Below are 25,122 nucleotides of genomic sequence, written 5' to 3'. Positions count from 1 at the left end.
CAACTATTTTAGCGTATATATGTCGAACAAATAGTCGTTCCATAGACAGCATGTGCCTTGATTATTAAATGTCTAGGGGGCATATGTAGGTAATTCACATTTTGCGATTCTCAAATAGCGATTTTTAAGGAATTGCTATTCGAGAATTGCAAAATGGAATGTAGGTAAAATAATCGCAATTTTTTTGCGAATCTCTAAAATTCCTTAATTGCAATTAGCAAATTGCGAATCGCAATTAAGGAATGAGTTTCCCATTCATTCCTATGGGTCAAGAGGCCCAATAGGAATGAATGGGGATACATTCTCAAATTGCGATTTTCTATGAGAAAATCGAAATTTGAGAATCGCAATTCCAAGGGTGCCAGGGTGTCCAAAGGACACCTGTTGCACCCCTGGAATGTGCTTGTAAGAACATGTGGCGCACAGACATGCCCTAAGGGCATGTCTGTGCGCCACATGGAACTTTCAATTTTTGAAAAATTGCATTGTGACAGGAACTCGCAAAATACCATCTACTTGGAGTAGGTGGTATGTTGCGATTCCTTAGGCCAAAATCGCAATGTCTAAGGCATCCCTGCATAGCATTTAAGGAATCGCAAAATTGCAACTCCCTAAATGCTTGACCAAAATTAGGAATCGCAATTTTTGCGATTCCTTATTTTGATATGTGGCACCTACATACCAAAAGGCCAATTGTGATTCGCAAACGCCGACGCCTTCCTACATATGCCCCTAGGTTTCATTCATTGAGGATGGAACCTCTCTTGTTTAGATATACGATGAGTACTGTAGACATATGAATGCTGGCAGACTAAGGACACTATATGTTCCACAGTGGTTTGGCCAATATTATAGGGTGTTTTGATAATATGTGTACCCATATTTGTATACTTGCAGCCCCTTCTGAACAATACGGAGGAGGACGAATTGACGTATTACAGTTTAGGATGGACCTATAGAACCATCCTGTGGACGCACACTAGTATAAATATGCCATTAAGCTGCTGAAGAGTTACATTTTTAAATATGTACGTTTCTCTGGACCTTAAGATTGTTAGGTTTGTGGAACCTTGGGGAACCTGGGTTTCGAGGTATTGACCAGCTCTATATGTCTTCTGTTTTCCAATTAGTTATTGATCGCGAGTACTGACCCCCCCATCATTTCTTCACTACCAACTTTTCCTGGACACCGATTTAGAATCAATTCCAGTATTTTGCAAGTATGTTTTTTTGGATTCTGGTTCCCTATAAACCTATTAATTAATAGCACAGGACATTTCTGAATGACTAGATCTATGTTGTTCTTTATTTATTTCAGCGTGCCCTATGCTGTATTTAGTACAGGATTCTTTTTTCGTGATCTCTTACTTTGGGCGTCTGCTTGACCTGATTGATACAAGTAGGCTTGCACTTGATTTTGTAATTTATTTTCTAATTAACTATCTAACAGAGAATAAAGGAGTTCTTACATACTTACTGTTTCCACGGTATATAGGTCGAGCAGTGGTTAGGTTGGTTCTAAAGAAGTAAAACGTTTGAAGTGCCTCAAGAGATAGAAGTTACCACTTCTCACTTTACTACAAAAGTATGTAGAGGAGTTCTTGATCTGACTTTATAACATTTTTATTTTTTGGGATGTATGATTCTATCCATTCTCAACTTATTGAACCTAGTCGCACCTAGAGAGTTGGTGGGGGTTCTTTATCTATTTCTTAATGAAGTCTTTTCTTTCTCTTTTTTCTTTTCCTTTTCAGCCACATGAAATTGCCGGTGCACTGTGTGCTGGTGTTGTATTCTCTGAAAATTTTGTACGTTTTGGTGATGGATTGTATGCTTGGTCCTGAGACACACTTCCTGGTCTCTTGGGACTCACAGTAGTCACTATTATAATTTTGCTCACATGTGATTTTAAACTGTACCAACATGAGTAATCCATGAAGAAGTAAGAGTAAGGTTGCCATATTTGTTGCCACAGAGGTGATTGTCCAGTTGATTCGGAGCCTCAATGTGTATAAAGCATCTGTTTATATATACTGTCAAATACACTGTTCATTGAACTGTGATACACTTTACTACATCAACGCCCTGATGAAGGACGGTACATGGGATTTCCGAAACGCGCGTCGGCGCATTTGTGTTGTTTGATTTGTTAGCCATGCGCAATATTGTTATGTATTGTCTTTATTGTTAGTTTTTGTTAAATGTATAAGTCTTTACATTTATGTTTTGTTTCCTTTATGTGTATTGACTGTTTTTTGTGGATACACGTACCACAATGAAGTGATTTTCTCCCCCCTGGCGATTGGGGCTCCTGAGTCTGGGATAAATTTTTAAGAAAATATTGTATAGATGAAATTAAATATATGTGATGTACAATATATTTATATAACAAAATTAAAGCAAAAATATAATATATGCCCATCATTGTTTGATAATAAAAATATAAATCTAAAAGAGTATTTGCTATTTTCCTCTGTGTATGAATCACTCTTGGATGTGATTGTTTTATACGGGGTTTAGTGTTGCGTTATAGGTTGTTCTGCCTGGTTTTCCCCCTAGAATTTTCGCATTGCAGAGACCCTCTTATGTATATTTTGGATTCATCCACCATCTGCATACACAACGGTTCATATACACACATCTGAGGCTGGCTGGGTTTACTTGCTTGGAGGTGCCACTTGCTAAGAGACATACTGCCTCGCTTTGTCTGCTGTATTATACATTTCACTACTATATTTCCAGTCAAGACAGGGCAGACACCATCTACGTTTAAATGAAAAGTTTGGTGATCTTAATTATGTCAGGTTTATGAGGGTTTTTTGAGGTGCACCTGTGGGTCTTGCAGAGAAGTAGCTGTTGTGGGGTAGGATAGGCTTCCACTGCATCCTGTAGACCCCCCCCCATGTATGCTGACCAATGAGGCCCCCTCTTTGGGGTAGAGCAGTAGTGTTTAGGACGGGTGCTACATCAAGGTGAGAGGCAGACACCTGTGGCAGTAAATTGTTACTTTAGCAATGGCACCAAAATCCTGTTCTGTCCATGGACAGGGAGATAACATAGTTTCCACAGCTCTACCGAGCTATCTGGTTCTGATGCCGCAGTTGCCGGCAGAAATAACACTGTCCTGCAGGAAAATGAGTGGAGTAGCATTGTTTCCTAATACACTATAACTGTTGTATCCACCTAGGCAGTGATCTTTATCACCTGCCCCAGAAGATGGATCATATCATGTAATGGGGCCTAAGAAGTTACCTCTCCCGTGAGTCTGGTGCACTTTTCTAACCATTAAGAAGCCTTTTGCAGATCTCCAACACCCAAAGAGCCTTTTTCATTTTGTCCCCTGAAAGAGGAGCTCCATAGGTGGAGTTTTTCTCTTTTCTAGGGAGGAGGAGCCTCTAACTGTACTCCCAGGAAGCACCGACTGCTCTCTCCAAAAGGAAGAGGTCTTTTTATGCCTGGCTTGACAGCGCAGCTGCCTGCAGACCTATTATCACCAATTTGTCAAAATATAGATAAAGTGGGATCGGCTTCAACCAGAAGAGTATTTATCTCTCACTACATAATACTGGCTGTCTGGTGTATCGCTCCACCGCCTATTGAGTGCTTATGCTTGTTTACATTTAAAAAGTATGCAGAATCATCAGCTATTAAATATACATAGAAAACAATGGGGTATATTCACAAAAAGGTGTGATAACTACCACAAAGGGTAGCGTAACGCACCTTTCAACATCGCAGCCTATCGCGGGAAAATAACCCAGTGTCAACGTGGAATTCACAACACGCGGTAGCATGCGAAAAACACCAGACAACCCTGCAAATGTCCCAGTGAAAATCAACCCCACGCCACAAAAATGCGATACGCAAATGCAAAAAAACATGCAATGAGGCCAACCGCGGTACAAAAAGTATAGCCACAGGCCTGCAAATTCCACGCGTCTGGAGGGACAATGCACCATAAAAAACACCGAAAAAACACACCAGAGACAAGCCAAAGCACGTAGCAACATGGATGCACCCTGACCCAGTGCAGAGGCCGACACGAACCCCACAACCCCCACAGACTACCAGCAAGGAACAACGGGATCGGGGAAGGCCAAGGAGAAGAGGGAGAGGAAGACGGGGTACAGACCGCAGAAAAACAAGACCAGCGTCACGGAGGTGACAGAACACCTCCAGCAAATGACCCACAAGCAGACCACCTGGAATGCAGTCGGAGTGCCCAGGAGGCCAATAGGCGACAGAATGGCGTGACAAACTAAACCATGCACCAAACCACTGCCAACAGGAAGGCAGCAACAGCGACAGGAGGTGGCAGTCCAGCGCCACCGGAGGAGTTGGAGGAAACCTAGCCCACAGCCATCAGTGTGGAGACGATGCAAGGAGTAGGTAGTACGGACACAGCTCGAGAGGACCTGACACAACACCAACAAACAGGGCCGGGGGTGATGGGGGAGATGGGCACAATGGCATACATATACAACGAGGCGTAGCACATTGCACACCCACAAACACCCATGATCATGTCCCAGATCCCCTTGGCACACTCCAGCACACACACATAGCACAAACAGCACACCCACATTGATGATGACATGGAACTATGCGCATAGCTGACACTGCCGAACGGAGGACACAACTGGCTCCGCACATGCACAAAAACATGCTTACTACAGCTGACAGAGCCGGTAACAGTGAAATTGAGTGGTTGACGACAAAGCTACATGTCCAAGCCCCATTCCACCACCTCTGGGTGGCATGTCTGCATCCGATGTACACAGCACAATGTAAAGTCATAGGGCCCAGGGCCCACACGCAGAGATCATGTTGAACTGGCTACGGGCACATGCGCCTGGCCCCTTTATTGGCAGGGCCACATGTACAGTGACAGCTGTGCTGGATGTGTGTGGGGTGATTGTAAGCCAACCCGCAAGGAATGTCTGGTGTTGGCAACCACTTGGACATTGGACACCAGTGTAACGGATACAGAAAACCCATGCAACTACGAGACAACTGCTGAGCAACATGGGGTAAGCCGGAGGAAGTCCAGAGGACAGCCAACATGCAAACAGAAGTGTCCAAGAGTTGCAATGCACTGGGCTGTGGACACTAGAGATGAGCGCAGTCATGTGCAGAAAAAATCTCGGATTGTGTCCCTTCGATACATTCCTGATGTAGATGAGGTGGGGTGTGTCAGACCTGCATCATCCTCACCATCAATGTCTCAGGGTCCCCACACTGTTCTAGGTGACATACCTGCACAACTGGTCCACAGCACAAAACACAAGCAGCAACGGACAATGGCATGTGGTGCACTGAGTCAATGGCACCTGGAGTGCTGAGCAGGGAATCAGGCCAATGATGGCATCCACGAGAGGCCTGAGCAACCACGAAGTCTGTCAGGACCACCGCTTCAACTCTGGCAGATGGCATTTGGTGGCGTGTGCCTCCTGCAGTGATGCCTCATCCGGGCCGGTCTGGACTCGCTTTGGTGTGTGAGCCCTGGTGGGATGCATTTGGGCCCGGAGTGAAAATTGCAAAAAACACAGTTGATGGACAGAATGTAGAACAATGTCATACATTCACCCCAGTACAAGGATCTGGGCCTAAATCCATCATTTTTTTTCACTCCACACCACCCTGGGTTAGACACTGGCTATATGCAAATTTGCTCTGACCCTGTGCCTCATGGGAACAGTCCAGTCCGAACTACCAAGCCATGTCTTTCCCAGACCGGAATCAAGCATCCAAGGACCGGTTTCTGGCTATCAGCCTTCATCAGCCTGGATAGCTTGACTCCAGTGGTGTGGAGAGCCTGGGACTCACGTCTGAGCATACCCAGCCCACTCGGGGTGAAAATTGCAAAAAACACAGTTGATGGACAGAATGTAGAACAATGTCATACATTCACCCCAGTACAAGGATCTGGGCCTAAATCCATCGTTTTTTTGCACTCCACACCACCCTGGGTTAGACACTGGCTATATGCAAATCAGCTCTGACCCTGTGCCTCATGGGAACAGTCCAGTCCGAACTACCAAGCCATGTCTTTCCCAGACCGGAATCAAGCATCCAAGGACCGGTTTCTGGCTATCAGCCTTCATCAGCCTGGATAGCTTGACTCCAGTGGTGTGGAGAGCCTGGGACTCACGTCTGAGCATACCCAGCCCACTCGGGGTGAAAATTGCAAAAAACACAGTTGATGGACAGAATGTAAAACAATGTCATACATTCACCCCAGTACAAGGATCTGGGCCTAAATCCATTGTTTTTTTGCACTCCACACCACCCTGGGTTAGACACTGGCTATATGCAAATCAGCTCTGACTCTGTGCCTCATGGGAACAGTCCAGTCCGAACTACCAAGCCATGTCTTTCCCAGACCGGAATCAAGCATCCAAGGACCGGTTTCTGGCTATCAGCCTTCATCAGCCTGGATAGCTTGACTCCAGTGGTGTGGAGAGCCTGGCACTCACGTCTGAGCATACCCAGCCCACTCGGGGTGAAAATTGCAAAAAACACAGTTGATGAACAGAATGTAGAACAATGTCATACATTCACCCCAGTACAAGGATCTGGGCCTAAATCCATCGTTTTTTTGCACTCCACACCACCTTGGGTTAGACACTGGCTATATGCAAATCAGCTCTGACCCTGTGCCTCATGGGAACAGTCCAGTCCGAACTACCAAGCCATGTCTTTCCCAGACCGGAATCAAGCATCCAAGGACCGGTTTCTGGCTATCAGCCTTCATCAGCATGGATAGCTTGACTCCAGTGGTGTGGAGAGCCTGGAACTCACGTCTGAGCATACCCAGCCCACTCGGGGTGAAAATTGCAAAAAACACAGTTGATGAACAGAATGTAGAACAATGTCATACATTCACCCCAGTACAAGGATCTGGGCCTAAATCCAACGTTTTTTGCACTCCACACCACCCTGGGTTAGACACTGGCTGTATGCAAATCAGCTCTGACCCTTTGCCTCATGGGAACAGTCCAGTCCGAACTAACAAGCCATGTCTTTCCCAGACCGGAATCAAGCATCCAAGGACCGGTTTCTGGCTATCAGCCTTCATCAGCCTGGATAGCTTGACTCCAGTGGTGTGGAGAGCCTGGGACTCACGTCTGAGCATACCCAGCCCACTCGGGGTGAAAATTGCAAAAAACACAGTTGATGGACAGAATGTAGAAAAATGTCATACATTCACCCCAGTACAAGGATCTGGGCCTAAATCCATTGTTTTTTTGCACTCCACACCACCCTGGGTTAGACACTGGCTATATGCAAATTAGCTCTGACCCTGTGCCTCATGGGAACAGTCCAGTCCGAACTACCAAGCCATGTCTTTCCCAGACCGGAATTAAGCATCCAAGGACCGGTTTCTGGCTATCAGCCTTCATCAGCCTGGATAGCTTGACTCCAGTGGTGTGGAGAGCCTGGGACTCACGTCTGAGCATACCCAGCCCACTCGGGGTGAAAATTGCAAAAAACACAGTTGATGGTCAGAATGTAGAACAATGTCATACATTCACCCCAGTACAAGGATCTGGGCCTAAATCCATTGTTTTTTTGCACTCCACACCACCCTGGGTTAGACACTGGCTATATGCAAATCAGCTCTGATCCTGTGCCTCATGGGAACAGTCCAGTCCGAACTACCAAGCCATGTCTTTCCCAGACCGGAATCAAGCATCCAAGGACCGGTTTCTGGCTATCAGCCTTCATCAGCCTGGATAGCTTGACTCCAGTGGTGTGGAGAGCCTGGGACTCACGTCTGAGCATACCCAGCCCACTCGGGGTGAAAATTGCAAAAAACACAGTTGATGGTCAGAATGTAGAACAATGTCATACATTCACCCCAGTACAAGGATCTGGGCCTAAATCCATTGTTTTTTTGCACTCCACACCACCCTGGGTTAGACACTGGCTATATGCAAATCAGCTCTGATCCTGTGCCTCATGGGAACAGTCCAGTCCGAACTACCAAGCCATGTCTTTCCCAGACCGGAATCAAGCATCCAAGGACCGGTTTCTGGCTATCAGCCTTCATCAGCCTGGATAGCTTGACTCCAGTGGTGTGGAGAGCCTGGGACTCACGTCTGAGCCTACCCAGCCCACTCGGGTGAAAATTGCAAAAAACACAGTTGATGGACAGAATGTAGAACAATGTCATACATTCACCCCAGTACAAGGATCTGGGCCTAAATACAACGTTTTTTTGCACTCCACACCACCCTGGGTTAGACACTGGCTATATGCAAATCAGCTCCGACCCTGTGCCTCATGGGAACAGTCCAGTCCGAACTAACAAGCCATGTCTTTCCCAGACCGGAATCAAGCATCCAAGGACCGGTTTCTGGCTATCAGCCTTCATCAGCCTGGATAGCTTGACTCCAGTGGTGTGGAGAGCCTGGGACTCACGTCTGAGCATACCCAGCCCACTCGGGGTGAAAATTGCAAAAAACACAGTTGATGGACAGAATGTAGAACAATGTCATACATTCATCCCAGTACAAGGATCTGGGCCTAAATCCATCGTTTTTTGCACTCCACACCACCCTGGGTTAGACACTGGCTATATGCAAATTAGCTCTGACCCTGTGCCTCATGGGAACAGTCCAGTCCGAACTACCAAGCCATGTCTTTCCCAGACCGGAATTAAGCATCCAAGGACCGGTTTCTGGCTATCAGCCTTCATCAGCCTGGATAGCTTGACTCCAGTGGTGTGGAGAGCCTGGGACTCACGTCTGAGCATACCCAGCCCACTCGGGGTGAAAATTGCAAAAAACACAGTTGATGGTCAGAATGTAGAACAATGTCATACAGTCACCCCAGTACAAGGATCTGGGCCTAAATACATTGTTTTTTTGCACTCCACACCACCCTGGGTTAGACACTGGCTATATGCAAATCAGCTCTGATCCTGTGCCTCATGGGAACAGTCCAGTCCAAACTACCAAGCCATGTCTTTCCCAGACCGGAATCAAGCATCCAAGGACCGGTTTCTGGCTATCAGCCTTCATCAGCCTGGATAGCTTGACTCCAGTGGTGTGGAGAGCCTGGGACTCACGTCTGAGCATACCCTGCCCACTCGGGGTGAAAATTGCAAAAAACACAGTTGATGGACAGAATGTAGAACAATGTCATACATTCACCCCAGTACAAGGATCTGGGCCTAAATCCATTGTTTTTTTGCACTCCACACCACCCTGGGTTAGACACTGGCTATATGCAAATCAGCTCTGACCCTGTGCCTCATGGGAACAGTCCTGTCCGAACTACCAAGCCATGTCTTTCCCAGACCGAAATCAAGCATCCAAGGACCGGTTTCTGGCTATCAGCCTTCATCAGCCTGGATAGCTTGACTCCAGTGGTGTGGAGAGCCTGGGACTCACGTCTGAGCATACCCAGCCCACTCGGGGTGAAAATTGCAAAAACACAGTTGATGGACAGAATGTAGAACAATGTCATACATTCACCCCAGTACAAGGAAGCGTACAGCACAAGGCCACAGAGTTATGGTATTGCTGACCCCAAGGCCTATGCCTCAGGGGCCAGCCTATTTCCCCGGAGAAGCGGTTCCCGACTTGACCAGCACAGAGTTGGTGGCCCCGGATGCACTGCGGCCGGCACAGGCACCCAGCCACGGGACGGTGACTTGCGGTGCAGTCAGATGGGCCATGCGACCTGAGCGGCTCACCTTCAATGTCCAAGCTGTATGTTGCAGAGTGTTTCGGGGGATAGTGGAAGGTGTCCTTCAGGGCTAGAAACCAAAAGGTTTGAATTGATCTGAAAGCAACAAATGGAGGAGTGGAATGCGACAGCCCGTTGCCATCACCAATTCCGTATCAGCTACATGGGGGTGAAAACTTCCCCCTAGTCCATAGGCTCAGACGCCACCACTGTTTGACCAGAGAGTGTCCATGAATGTTGGAGAACAGACTTAGTGGCACCAGGGCTGAGTGGGGATGCAGACTTCGATGATGCCGATACACTGATATGGACTCCGCCATTGCTGAATCATGACTGTGACCTACTGGACCACAGTGTAGGCCGTAGGCAGCGGTCAGCAGTGACCCACAGCTACATGTCTTTGGCTCGCAAAGACCAGCGCTAGTGACACCAGGGCAGTTGTTGGTAGTGTCCCAACACCTCTGTAACAATGATCCTTTTGTCTCCGCCAAGATGCAAGGCAACATCCTCCTAGGTCTCTCCTTGCGTGCAATGATGTGTAATCTGCCTTTGCATACTCGATGTTCAGCTCCAAATCTGTGGCCTACTCGAACACAGCCTAGGCCGAGAGCAGTGTAGGCCGGAGGCAGCGGTCAGCAAGGGCCATTCACAGAGTGTCGCCGGCATAGGTTGGTGGCCCCACTGGCCTTCATAGTTCAAGTTCAGTGGCACCACGTGATCGGTCACCTCCGTGACTGTGACCAGGCTTTTTGTCCGACTGAGCCGCATCTTCCTCTTACTCCTCTCTGTGTGACCACTGGTGTGGGCTCAGCCATTCGTGATTCGCGACTAGGTGCTGAATGTGAGACCTACTGGTCTGCAGGGTTGTCCGGTACCTCATCCACAGCTTGCTGGCTGGCATTGGACAGGGTTTGTGGCAGGACAGCTCCCTGGCTGGCGTTGTACAAGGTTTGGGGCAGTACGGCTCGCCGGATGGTGTTGGACAGGGTTTGTGACAGCAGGGCTCACCGGATGGCGCTGGACAAGGTTTGTGGCAGCATGGCTCACCGGCTGGCATTGGACAGGGTTTGTGGCAGCACGACTCGCCGGCTGGTGTTGGACAGGTTTGTGGCAGCACGGCTCGCCAGCTGGCGTTGGACAGGGTTTGTGGCAGCACGGCTCGCCAGCTGGAATTGGACAGGGTTTGTGGCAGCACAGCTCGCCGGATGGCGTTGGACAGGGTTTGTGGCAGCACAACTTGCCGGATGGCATTGGAAAGAGTTTGTTGCAGCACGGCTCGCCGGATGGAATTGGACAGGGTTTGTGGCAGGTTGTGCCGCAAGAAGCGCATATGACACTATGCTTCACTGATCGAAGGGAGTCTCGGGCTTGGAGCTTACACTGGCACATGCTGGGTCCTCCATGATACACGCCGGTGTCAGATGCTGATCAGTGTGGCCTGGCTGCGTAGGGTCGGGCCTGACGGGTTAGTGGTCCAGCGGGCCGGGGTATGACAGGCGCACTGGATCTCAGGCAACTCCACTTACGAGGATGGTATCGGCCTCGTGCCGGGGTAGGAGGTGCCACCCTGGCAGAGATGTTGGGCTTTCCAGAAGAGGACAACACCCAGGGCTATGTGCTTTTTATTCACACCCATACGCTGGCCTGGCGAATGCCGGCACATCCACTCTGCTCACACTTATGGGTGGGGCGTAACTGCAACATTTACGCTAGGACCCCCACTGGCTGGGGTGACATGGTTGCGTCCACTGTCCACTACACTCCATTCACCAGAGGTGTATGTCGCCGTGGATATGGGTGTGTTCTGCATACTGCAGTTTGTTCAGTACTTCACCGCCACTCCTGGCATTGTGTACTCTCCCAATCATGTTTCGACTGCATCCTTGACACATGCCTGGTTGACACCTCTCCTCACATTCGGCTACTGTGTGGCTGAGGTGCCATGACGTTGATGGCTGATGTTCATGGCTTGCCCGGGTAACCATTGTGAGTTGTTCTGTCGTGTCTGGTGGGTGGGCATGTTGTTGTGCATGTTGGTTGTGATTTAGTGACCTGTGCATTGCCAGAGTTGTGGATTGCATTGTTGTGGTGTTGAGATGAGTGGGGTGTTAATTGGGAAGTTGACAAGGGGCTGTGCATTTCCCTTTGTGCAATCTTGGAACGGCTGGTCGCTGTTGGACTGTCAGAGGGTGAAGGGATCATCCACACTGGCTGTGTATTCGGTGGCGACATTGGTGAGGGTTCCACAGTGTCAGATGTTGCCTGCACATTGATATGTGACGTGTGCTTCCTGTTGCTCTGATTGTGTGCTGTGTCACCAGGGGGCACAGGTGGGACATATGTGCAGTGGATTACCTCTTACACGTGCATGCATCCGGTCACTGCTTGGTCAACAGCGGGTCCTGCGCATTGTGTTGGCCGTATATGGATTGGGGTGCCAGGAAGATAGTGATGTCCAGGACAGGGGTGGGGGTCTTGGATGTGGCTGGCTGTGAGACTTCGCAGACTCTGTCAGGTGTTGTTTGGGGTGTGCCAAGGGACAACAGGCGGTGCACAGCCAGCAGCTTGGTGTGGGGTGGGATGTTGGTTGTCCACTGTGTTGGTGTCGTTGGCCTGTTAGGCGATGATGGCCATGATGCGTAGGATGGTTGTCCCTTTCAGGCTGTAGTGGACAGTGACATTGTCAGATGTTGTGCCTCTGAGGCAGGTGCGTTTCCTGCGGGACCGCTGTAATTGTCTGCGCTGCCCCTGTGGTGGTCTGGAGGGGGGGTGCCGGGTGGGTGTTGTGGCCCTCTGAGGTGTCCGTGCTGCATGATGAGTGGCTCCATGGCATCTGTTGCCCTTCTGATGATGCCCTGGGCAGGGCTTCCTATTGTGGTGCAGGCTGCCGTCCGACTTTACACCAGGTCAGAGCAGGTGTAAAATTTCTGCTGCTAACCCGCTTTATCATGTGTTTTGTGTTCTTATCGCCGATCTGTGTGGTTGTTGTGAATGTTGAGGTATGGTGTTGTCGTGGCTTTGTGCATGGGAATGCCTACTCTGCATCTCATTAGCGATAGTTGCAGGGGTCCTCTGTGGCGATGTTTTTTGTGGCTGCTATCGCGAGGAAAGTGGTGCTGTGGGCTGTTAGCACCTGCTTGTGAATGGTGAGGTAAATTTATCACGACTTTGCATGCGACAAAGTGCAGTTAATTCCGCGATAGCTACTGGTGAATATGCTCCAATATTTGTTTGATTTGCCTTTTTCCATTGCAGCTGAATACTTAATTTTTTAGTTAAGTTCAACAATCAAGACGGACCTATAAGCTTTGTAAATGCTCATTTGGTATAGAAATGCAATGAAACAGCATACTTGTATGAAACATTCTTTAATACCAACATACCTTATTTCTAAATACAAATGGTAGTTAATACATTATAGTTACGATGACACCTGTTGTGTAACGCACCTGCCACAGACAATGGTTAGCAGTAGTAGAGAGAGCCCAGGCTACAACACAGGATGGTAGTGACAATGGGGGGCCTGTAATCTGAAAGAAGGCTGGCTCATGGGCTGCCCACAGCCTCGATGTCTGACTAAAGTACCCTCAACCTACACCAAGAAGAGATCAAGCATGCTGACCAATGGGGAGGCAGATACTTCATCTTATGCTTACCCCTGCCACCTATGACTTGCTCATCCAGTCTTACTATTGCATGTACCCTCTGGAACTTGCTTTCCTGCTTTTTCATTGGAGGCAATCAAGTGCCAGAAATTAAAGACAGATACAGGAGTGGACTCACACCTGGTGTGTGACAAGATTATATTTTGTGAGGATGTACAGTGACGTGTAAAACAGAGGGCACTGATGCCCAGCAGTGAATGAGCAGAAAGCGTGTGGGAATGCAGTGTTGTCCAGAACACAGTATGTGTCCAACACTGTTTCTCAGGCCCAGACGCATCTTGCAAGCAAGGTGGTGGCTAATTGGCACCCAAGTCAATAAGAGATTGGCATAACCCAGACCACTGAGAACCTATAAGAAACAACCTAGTGTTTCTCGTTGGTATATTTTTTAATAGCAATTCATGAATTGAAATTTATACACTTCGCATTCTGAGCAATAATACGAATGCAAGTGACTCTAAAAACATCTATAGTAGGTTTCTCATGACGACACTGAAAGCACCCCGTCACCTCCAACTTAAGATGAGGGTCACATGGAAACACCAAAAACGGGGAGAAATTAAACATTTGCTCAGGTGTAAGACCAGGACTCCCCTGTTCTTCATTTTGGCCCTGCCACATATTTATACCACCATTGTAAATATTTGGCAGCATCACAATCAATGGGTGTTGCGGTGGAACGCTCACCACAACACACATTGCCGCCCTTTTTACACTATGTGTAGCGTGGAATAGTGTCTTATTCACAAGGCGGGGTTAAGCCACTTTAAGTGGCTTAACCCCGCCTTGTGAATAAGGGCAAAGCCCCTTTCGTCACCACAGCATCAGTAAAAGTGATGCTGTGGTGGTGATAGGGGTTTGTAAATATGCCCCACTCTTTCTCAGGCCCAGACGCTTCTTCCAAGCAAGGTGGTGGGTAATTTGCACCCAAGTCAGTAAGAGACTGGCACAACTGAGACCACAAAGCAGCTTTAAGAACCAACTTAGTGTTTCCTAGTGGTATTCATGAATTGTAAAAATATGCATTTCTCATTCTGAGCCATAATACTAATGCAAGTGCCTCTAAATACATCCACAGTAGGATTCTCGTGACGACACTGAAAGCACCCTGTCACCTTCTACGTAAGATGAGAGTCAGGCCTGGAGGGAGGATCATACCATGTAGCATCACAATCTATTTAAAAAAAGACATTTTAATGGTGATTATTATGATTAAATATTGCTTAATATGACGTTTATGCATAACAGGACTAAAAAGATGACCAAAGTCTCCCTGAAGCCCTCTGGTAGCTTAAATGTGCAGTATATAGAAATGGCATCTATGTTTCTACAACAGAGTCACACCATTTCTCCTCTGAAACGAGCAATGAACTTCTTTCACAACATGTGTCAGCCCAGTAGGAGGGTAACATCTGTACCTCTTTACCCCTTGCATTCTCCTTGCTGCCCCTTAAATTCACCTATCCTTGTTTCAAGCCCAGAACCCACCCACCATCACAGTCTTTACACAAACAGAACCACAAAGCATCCAATGCCTGCTCACTATGCATGTGGCACATTCAGCACAACATAAACTCACCTTATCACTACAAGCTTACCCATGTTTCTTACATTCCTCAACAAATTCATCCTTTCAGATCATCTAAAGCAGTGTGACATGCAAATTCAGATACTCCACAGGTCAGGAGTATGGCACATACTACACAGCCAACAGTCGTGTGTCTTAATATCTCCACAGTCCATGTCCAAGACTCCTCCACATTTGAGTACCTATGCGCTGATATCAATATACCTGGCTCCCCCGCCGTCAGGTTTCACACTATCTACCACCCTCCTGGTAACAGCATCTCCTTTACTGAAGAGATGTCTAATCTTATTGCCCAAGCATCGCTTTCCCACTCTAAAAATCTCTTTCTTGGGGACTACAACATCCACTGGAATAATAATAACGACCCCGCGGTCTCCTTATTTAACGGCATCATGGACATCACTGACCTGACTCAACTCTGCCAATCCCCAACTCACGCCAAAGGTGCCACACTTGATGCGATTCTGGCTAGCAAGGATCTGGCCTCCCTCCTAAATATCCTTCCTGTCGACTGGTCCGATCACCACCTCATCCTCTTCACCTTGAATTGCTCCATTTCGCGCCCCACTCCTATCGGCAGTCTACCTCTGATACCTACTCGGAAACTTCACCTTATTCTGCCGGTCGAATTGGAATCCACTATTAAAACTTACCTAATCCTCCCTCCTCTCTCCCACAGCACTAATGACCTAACAGACCATACAATAATTCTATTATTGAAGCCCTTGACCAAATTGCCCCAATCATAATCAAACAACAAAAAAACTTCCCGCCCAAATCCTGGTTCAATTCTGACCTCAATTATGAGAGACGGGCCCTCAGACAATCAGAACGGACCTGGAGCAACCATCCCTCCTCAGACAATTTGGCCCTCCTTAGAAAGGCCAGAGCCCACTACAAAAAACACATATTCAATGAAAAAGCCTCCTATCTCCGCTCCCAACTAGACCAGGCCAGAAACCGCCCCAGAGAACTATTTAGCATCGTTAAAAAGCAAACGTCCTCCGGCCCCCCCAAACTTCTATCCTCCGTTGAACGATGCGAAGAAATCGCTAGCTTCTTTTCTAACAAAGTCAACTCGATTGAACTCTCCTTCGCCACCACCCCTCTCCCACCACAACCACCCCCATCCCCCATTCATCTCCCCCCACAACATCCCTAACACTAGTTCATCCTCTCCCACCCCGCCCCAAGTTCTCTGCAAACCCCTCACCGTTCGCCCCAATATGTCTCCACTGTCACGTGCCACTATGCTAAAAACTATGCCTCATGGAGCGAATTCTCTCCTGTTTCAGAAACCGCTGTCACCAATATCATCTCTAAACTCAAACCATCCTCTCACACCAAAGACCCTCTTCCTGCTCACCTGGTTCAAGAACTCAAACATGTCATTGATCCGGTGTGGACCAACATCATCAATTCCTCTCTTTTCTCGGGCTGTGTTCCTGCCTCCCTTCAGCTATGCCAAATCTCCCCCATCCTCAAAAACACCTCCGCTGACCCTAACGACCTGAACAACCTACGCCCCATCTCTAACCTTCCTTTCCTCTCAAAAGCCCTGGAAAAATGTGTCCTGTCGCAACTTGATAACCATATCGCCTCAGTCAATCTCCTTGACAGATTCCAGTCTGGTTTCAGAAAAGGATGCAGTACTGAAACTGCCATGCTCAATACTACTGACGACATCCATCGCTCCTTAGACAAAGGTGAATCCTCTCTACTAATCCTCCTTGACCTCTCGGCCGCCTTCGACACTGTCCATCATCCCACCCTTCTTAACACCCTTGAAGCTCGCTTCGGTCTCGAGGGCACCGTACTCAAATGGTTCACCTCATTCCTTCAAAATAGATCCCAACAAATTAAGCTCAGTCACTGCCTCTCCAAGCCCCAACCTGTCTCACTTGGTGTTCCGCAAGGCTCTATCCTCTCCCCTACCTTATTTAACCTATGTATGGAACCTCTCACCCTCATCCTCAAACAAGCTAAACTATGCTATCACCTCTATGCTGACGACACCCAACTTTACTACAGGATTAAATCTCACAATGACATCCTCCACCTCAACGAGACCCTGATTAAAGTACAAGCTTGATTCCATCTTAATCATCTCAAACCTAACCCGAAGAAAACTGAAATCATCATTTTCACTCCCAAAAAAAACTCCCTCCCCATTCAACTTTGGATTAAGGATATAACAGCTCTCAACTGCTCCCTCTCCCCCTCGAATTCTGTCAAATTCTTAGGCATCAGCGTTGATTGTAACCTGAAGCTCATCACACACATCAAAAATGCTGCCAAGGGTGCCCTCTTCACCCTCCACCGCCTCAGAAAACTCAAACCTTTCATACCAGCAGACGACTTTAAAATCATTGTAGAATCGCTTGTCCTTTCCCGTATTGACTATGGTAACGCCACACTCGCTGGCACCCTAAAGTCCACCTAGCACTGATCAATTGTGTTCTCAACCTTGCCGCAAGACTTATCTCAGATTGTAAAAAATTGGACCACATATCTGCGGTCCTAAAAAACCTCAATTGGCTCCCAATAGAAGGTAGATCCAACTACAAGATTGCATGTATCAAGCACAAAGCACTTCACCAAAACACCCCCTCCTACCGGGCAGAGAAATTGCAAAAAGCTGGGTGCTCCAGGTCCCTGAGGAGGTCCAACTCCCTTGTCCTTATCCCTCCTAAACTCAAATATAAAAAAGCCCAATCTCATGCTTTTTCGGGGAACGCCCCCACGGTCTGGAATTCTCTCCCCAAAGATCTTCAATGCAACCCCTCGTACCCTCTCTTCAAAAAGAGACTCAAAATACTCCTTCTCAACAAATATTGGGGAACGTAATTTCTCTTTATTCTGACACTCTTCGCTCCTGGCTCCCTGGTTCTTGCCTCCTCTCAACCCCTTCCCCGCCTTCCATCCCTCATCTCCCCCTGTCTACACTCCTATCTCCCTCTGAATTTCTACACTACCCCACCCCTATTGATCTCCATCCCCTCTACTCCCCCCTTCCCATTCTAATACCTTGTATTATATCACTCATATTGAAATACACATTGTTTATTTTGTTGCAAATGTTATCTACCTTGTAAAGCGCTCTGATACCCTCGGGTGCATATGGGGCTTGCTCCATTTGAAAGGACACATTGCTGGAGTTGCGTCACTTTTGTGACACACTCCAACAATGCGTCACTTTTGCGCCATACAGATACGTCAGAAATACTGATGTATCTGTAAAGCCTTGCTCCATGATGCGTCATACTGTAAATATGACGCATAATTGGTCTCGCAAAGAGCGTGCAGTGAAAAGTGACGCATTGCTGTTTTCACGCAGCGATGCGTCACTTTTCATAAATGAGGCCCTCAGTTTCTAAGACTGTGGCTCCAGATGACATGGTGGGCAAAGAAGGTTCCAGAAGAGCAGGAGCATCAGTTTCAAGTCTTCACTGGAGCCCTGAGTGTTTGTGCCAAAGTCTCCCAGCTGGTTGAATTTGAAAATTGTAGATGCTGAAGTCCTTTTAATGTTGTGTTCATCACCTTTGCCCTTTCTCCTGTTCTTTGAACTTTTTTGGAACATGATTTCATTCAGAAGGTCAGGCCATGGGGCATAAGTTGGGCAGTCTGTGGTGGATGATAAATGTTACAGTGGTGGAACCGAAAGGTAAATACTTATATACTTATAAATAGAATGTACCTCTGCAATGTGGGTTTTTTCTGCAGCATATTGAGTGTACCCAATGTCCTTGAAAGTCGTAAATATTTCTTGATTGACATTCAAATGCAAACAGTTATGCCCCTGAGGTCAAATCATCCCACCTAGCACTTCCTGAATATACAGATGTGCTTGCAGAGCCCCTGGAACATAAGGCCCAAGCACCCCAGCGAATTCAAGCACTGCTCTCATGTGTCTTCTAATACTAAACAGCATAAGAGCAATGCTGGGATTGGCTGGGTTATTCAAACACAGAGCTCCACGGAACGCAGATGGGGGGTATGTCTCTGCTCACACATTGCCGTAGTCTAGCCTCTGGTGATGAGGGCCTGGGTGACAGTCCTTCTGGTTTCGGTGGGGATCCATCTGTAGATCTTGTGAAGCTTGCAGAGGGTGTTGAAGCAAGAGCAGGAGATGGCGTTGACTTGCTGGGTCATTGACAGTGAAGAGTCCAGGATGAAACCCACGTTGCGTGCGTGGTTGGTGGGTGTCAGTGCAGCTCCTAGCGAGGCCGGTCACCAGGAGTCATCCCAAGTAGAGAGGGTGGAGCTGAGGATGGTGACCTCCATCTTGTCCGAGTTCAGCTTCATGCGGCTGTTCTTCATCCATTCGGCAATGGCATTCATTCCTTCGTGGAAGTTGGTCTTGGCGGTGGCGGGGTCCTTCGAGAGGGAGAGGATCAGCTGGGTGTCGTCGGCGTATGAGACGATTTTGAAGTTGTGCGATCGGACGATGTTGGCAAGCGGTGACATGTAGACGTTGAAAAGGGTCTGGCTGAGGAATGATCCTTGGGGTAAGCCGCAGGTGATCTTGCTGGCTTCGGATCGGAATAGAGGGAGGTGAACTCTCTGGGTTCTGTCAGTGAGAAAGGAGGTGATCCAGTCCAGGGCTTTGTTGCTAATCCCCACGAAGTGGAGGCGTGTGCGTAGGGTGTGGTGGCAGACGGTGTCGAAGGTGGCTGAGAGGTCCAGGAGGATGAGGGCTGCTGTTTCGCCATTGTCTAGCAGGTTCCTGATGTTGTCGGTGGCGGTGATGAGGGCGGTTTCGGTGCTGTGATTGCGCCGGAATCTGGATTGAGACGAGTCCAGGGTGTTGTTCTTTTCGAAGAAGCAGGTCAGTTGTCTGTTGCCGATCTTCTCGATGATTTTTGCCAGGAATGGAAGCAGGGAGATGGGCCGGAAGTTCTTGAGGTCCGTTGGGTCTGCCTTGGGTTTCTTGAGTAGGGCCGTGATCTCAGCGTGTTTCCAGCTCTCCAGGAAGGTGGCGGTCTCGAAGGAGCTGTTGAAGATCTTCCGGAGCTTGGGTGCGCTGATGGAGCTCGCTTTGTTGAAGATGTGGTGGGGGCAGGGGTCTGACGTTGAGCCGGAGTGGATGGTGTTCAAGGTTTTGATGGTGTAGTCGTTACTGATGTGGTTCCAGGAGAGCACAAGGCCGGTGAGGCTGGGGGGGGCGGTGAGTCAGAGGTGTTGGTGGCAGTCGGGGAGGTCATAGTGATGAAGCTGTTGTGGATGTTAATGATCTTGTGGTAGAAGAAGGTGGCGAGCGATTCGCAGAGGTCTTGTGATGGCGAGATGTCATCAGAGCTGGAGCTGGGGTTGGCGAGTTCCTTCACGAAAGTGAAGAGCTCTTTGCTGTTGTGTGTGGTGTTGTCGATGCATTCCTTGAAGGAGGTCCTTTTGGCGGATCGAATGAGTTGGTGGTACCTGCGGCTGGCGTTCTTGAGGGCTGCATGGTTGTCTGGTGTCTGTTCGTGGTGCCACTTTTTCTCGAGTCTTTGGCAAGTCTGCTTGAATGTTTGGAGGTCGGTGGTGAACCAGCTGGCCCTACTGACGGTGCGTCTTGTTTGAGGGTTTCTTGATAGGGGCGAGGGTGTTGGCACAGTCGTTGATCCATTGACTGAGGTTGCGGGCAGCTATGTCGGTGTGGTCAGTAGGTGGGTCTAGGGAGAGGGTGGTGATTAGCTGGTCTTCGGAGAAGTGTGGCTCACTGGTTAGAGCAGGCAGACCCTGAAGCAGAGGTCAGACCCGGGACCAGGGTTCAATTCCCGACGCGGCAGGGTCTCGAGCTCAAATGTCCACGGACTCGATAATTCTCGCTTCGGTGCCTGACCTAATCATGGGTTCACACTCTGCAACTCTGGGCATTAAGCTTGCTTAATCTCCACAACGGCCCCCGCGGCGGGATGCCTGGCTTTCACCTTGGGGATGCCCTGTAGGGGATATCTCACAGGGAAAAGCCAGGACGGGTTCCCAAGGCAAAGCGCTTAGAGACCCCTGGGTTATAAGCGCTATATAAATCCAAACATACATAACATACATACCTTGTTCCAGCTGCGGTGGGGGATTCGTTGCAGGGGGTTGTGCGTGGTGTTTTTCTTGAAGGAGAACTGGATGCAGAAGTGGTCGGTCCAGTGGAGTTCGGTGGTGTGGCTGAAGGTGACGCGGTTGATGGTGGAGAAGATGGGATTGACCATGTGACCGTCGGGGTGGGTGGGTGTCGTGACGAGTTGTTTGACTCCAATGTTCCGAGGTTGTAGAGCAGGATGGTGGAGTTGCTGTCGGCGTTTTCGAGGTGGAAGTTCAGGTCTCCAAGGAGGATGTAGTCTGTGGAGGCCAGTACGTGTGGGCTGACGATGTCTGTGATGGAGTCGCTGAACTGTGGTCAGGGTTCGGGGGGGTCTGTAGATGAGGGTTTCTCTGAGGGTGGTGTTGGGATCCATGAGGATCTGGAAGTGCAGGTGTTCGGCGGTGCTGAGGGTGTCTTCGGTGCTGGTCGAGATTCTAAGGGTATTCCAGTAGACGATGGCGATTCCTCCTCCGGGTCTGTTGGTGCGGTCCCTGCGGGTAATCTTGTAGCCATCCGTGATGGCCATGGCAATGCCGGGTTCCGAAGAGGGGTTCGTCCAGGTGTCACTCAGGAAGGCGACGCCCAGGGAGGATGAGTCGAGCAGGTCCTAGAGTTCGACGGCGTGCTTGTGGATGGAGCAGGTGTAGAGTAGTTTGCATCTGAGATGGTTTCAACCTGCCGTGGGGGGAGAGGCAGAACCTGCAGGTGTTTGCTGGATGGTGTCGCTGCATTTTCGGCAGGTGAAGGGTCCGTGGGTGAGCTTTGGGTTGGCCTGGAAGCAGGTGGTTGATTGGCCGGCATTGAGTGTGTGGAGGAGGTTGGCGTCGCAGCAGCGTCTGGTGTCATGTTGCTCGTGGGTGCCAAGGGGTCTGGCGCTGGGCGCGGTCCGGGCACAACCTGGCGCAGATGGGCTTGCCGTAGGCACGCCTTTGTGGTGCCTGCGGTACGCCCGCTGCGTGGCTGCTATTAAGAAGGGGAGGTGGGAGGGAGGAGCAGCTGGGAGGTGGGTGGGAAGGCAAATGGGCTAGCGAGGGGGGCAGGGCCGCAGGGGAGGCAGCGGTGGGAAGAAACAATCAGGGTGCTACAGGGAGCAAACAGACCGGAGAGCTACTGGGAGAAGGAGGGCAGGAAAACAAAATAGACAAAAGGCAACACAGTATCCCAGGGGAGAGGGCAATTATAGCTAGTAGGGAAGGAAAACAAAATAGACAAAAAAGGTAAACACAGTAGCCCAGAAGAGCGGGCAGCTTACAGCGTGAAATGAGAGCGGACACAGGAGGCACGTACTCACGGCACCGGCGGGAGGAAGGACACGGACACAGACAGGTGGAGCTAGCTGTGCGGAGTGACCTGCCCGAACACAGGGTCAAGGGTTGCACTGGAAAAGATAATGAGCCTGGGAGGTGGTGGCTCACAGTAGGGGGTCAATATCCCTATGAATGAGATGTGTCTGTGGGCAGTGCTCTACTGGGGTAGATGCTTCATTCACTAAGTCCAGCTGAAACATTGGCTCATACAGCAAACTCACAAAGTGGGACGACCCAGAAACATTTGCCTACTGAGTTTGCACCTTCCTCAGGTAGCCACAGACAATAGCTAGCTAAAAGTCAGAAATTACATTTATTGTTGCCAATTATTTACAGTATTTTGAGATCAGAGCACTTGAGACTCCCAGGGCCCAGAGTCCAAAAATGGCAGTAAAGGCAGTTAAAAAATGTGAGAGCCAATTGAAAAGATGCACTATCTTATATCACTTTTCTGCTAAATCAATCTAGCCAGGTTGGACTGGACCACTTCCTGACCATAATGAGCAATATCATGTGTAGTATTCGCATCTCTCAAGACTTAGGGGCCCATTAGGATGACAGGCAGACTTTGTTCGCCCGCCATCCCATCGCATATAGTGACCGCCCGCCATAAGGGCGGGGGTCCCGTGCCTGCAATTAGGATGCGTCCGCCACAGTGGCGGGCGCATCCAGCATTCCTGACATTGTGGCGGGTGGTGCACTCAGCACCGCCTGCCACAATGCCAGGAAGGCATGCTGTACACTTCCATGCACAACATGACAGGCACCACTCCGTGCCTGTCAAGTTGTGCATGGAACTGCTGGGGGGTACCATGTGCACCACCCACCACCCCCGAAATCTCTGGGGGACCGCAACGGGCCCCCAAAGCAGACTCCGTATGCCTTTCAGTGGCGGTATTGGCATTGCAAAAATGCCCATTCTAATATGGCTGGCGGTGTTTGATAGACAATGCCACCATACAGAACCCTTTTCCGCCCGGTCGCAAGGCGACCGGGGCGGAAAAGCGGCGGACGGTCTTTCCGTCCGCCGCGGACCCCCCAGCCATAATAATATGGCGGGGCGTCATTCCGGCATGGATGGCGGGCGGATCGCCCCCGCCAGGCCGGCGCTGGCTACCGCCAGCCTGGCGAGGGCAATTCCCCCGCCATCCTAATGGGGCCCTAAATGTTTGTCTTTAACTACTTTATGGCTTCCCTGGCTCAACTTTAGGTTATGACATAGGCTAACACATGCATGGAGATAATGCACCACTTCACCTTAATTTACGGGAGGGAGATTGAGACCAGCAATGCTGGATAATATGTTCGACACACATACAACATCAGGCGCACCAAAATGAACTTTGCCTTAATAGGAGGAAGGCTAGTCATTTTTGATTGGTCATATACTTTAGATCTCTACACCTCTTGTAGACAGAGCAAACAAAGGTAGCTGTGAACTTAATTTACCACCTCTGGTGTTAAAAGGGAGTTTACCCCTCCTACGCCGGCATGAGCGTAGATTTTCTGGCAATCAGAAGAGCATTACGAATTGAGCTTATACTAACACTAGCTTGTGTTTACACTGTCCTCCATCTTGCCTCAACATCACAATATATTATGTGATAACTGCTGCTGATTCCTGTTTTTAACAAAACGTGTCTAGTTTTCACTTGAGTAAGCAGAAAGTGTTTTCAGAGAAGTTTCCTCTTTTTACTGAATCAAGGATGGTTCTCACTGTCCCAGGTTTATGTTAAAAGCATGTTTCAGCTCAACTGTACAGCCAAGACTGTGAGAATGGTTGAATCTCAATGTACTACTATCCTGAGAGAATCTGTTAAAATGCTTCTTGTAGCTTATTTTCTATTGGTCCAAACCCTGAGAATTATGGATTCCCTCCGAATGTATGGAAGTCTTTGTCTAAAGCCCTGTATAAGAGTATGAATTTTTCTAACACGAGGGCCCCCTTCCGCCACCGTAGAAGGCAAGTCTTTCCTTATACATATGACTTTTTTTTCAGTATCTATTTTTTGGGCATTTGAGCCAATGTGATACATTCCAGGTTATGGTATAAAGACAACCTCCAACTCATCCCACCCCAATGCCCTCATGGTCTATTGCAACTGCTGCATAAGACCGATCAATGGACATTCTCCAGGGTCAACAAAGAGGGACTGTGGGGGCCGGGCTCCGGAGTAGCCAGTCCCAACACTAGAGTTGTGCGCTTCTTTTTGCCCAGTGCGGGGCACTGTCACTCACCTTCGCCCTTACCCCATTCAAGGCCACTCGTCACATTCACATCTTCCAACGTTGTCCAATTTTCCTCTCTTGGGGGTTTAGCTTCTGGGGGTCTAGAAAGTCAGCGAGCATCACCTCCCAGGCCTGCAAATCATCTGCTAGCTCATTGTCTCTCCAGCGCTTCTGCGTGGCAGGTGGGCGCTCACCCTGGGTAGATAGCTTGCAGTGTGTTGGGGGTAAGATATACCTGGTGTATAACATTATATTGCATTAATTTAAATCTTGTGTTGGCGGAGGTAGTCTTCACCCCCTCATGGACGCCCTCCCAGTACGTTCCACCACCTGCCATGGACCAGTAATGCACAAAGTGGGATAGCTTCCCATGGCACCAGGGCTTTAATTGGGCCGGTACTCACTGGTACTAAGTGCCGGCACTTTTCAATGTTCAGCCTTTGAGTACTGGAACTTCTTCACCAAAGAGAGTACTGGTACCAGAGGAACACTGGGGCAGAATCAGTAGCATGACCGCGAAGCGCCGCGCCACAGCCGCCACTGGTGTTGCTCAATGGCTCTAAGCTCCGCCCCTGA

The sequence above is a fragment of the Lissotriton helveticus genome (assembly GCF_964261635.1).
Source record: "Lissotriton helveticus chromosome 1_1 unlocalized genomic scaffold, aLisHel1.1 SUPER_1_unloc_7, whole genome shotgun sequence".
Classification (NCBI taxonomy): Eukaryota; Metazoa; Chordata; class Amphibia; order Caudata; family Salamandridae; genus Lissotriton; species Lissotriton helveticus.
This window is presented reverse-complemented; position numbering follows the sequence as displayed.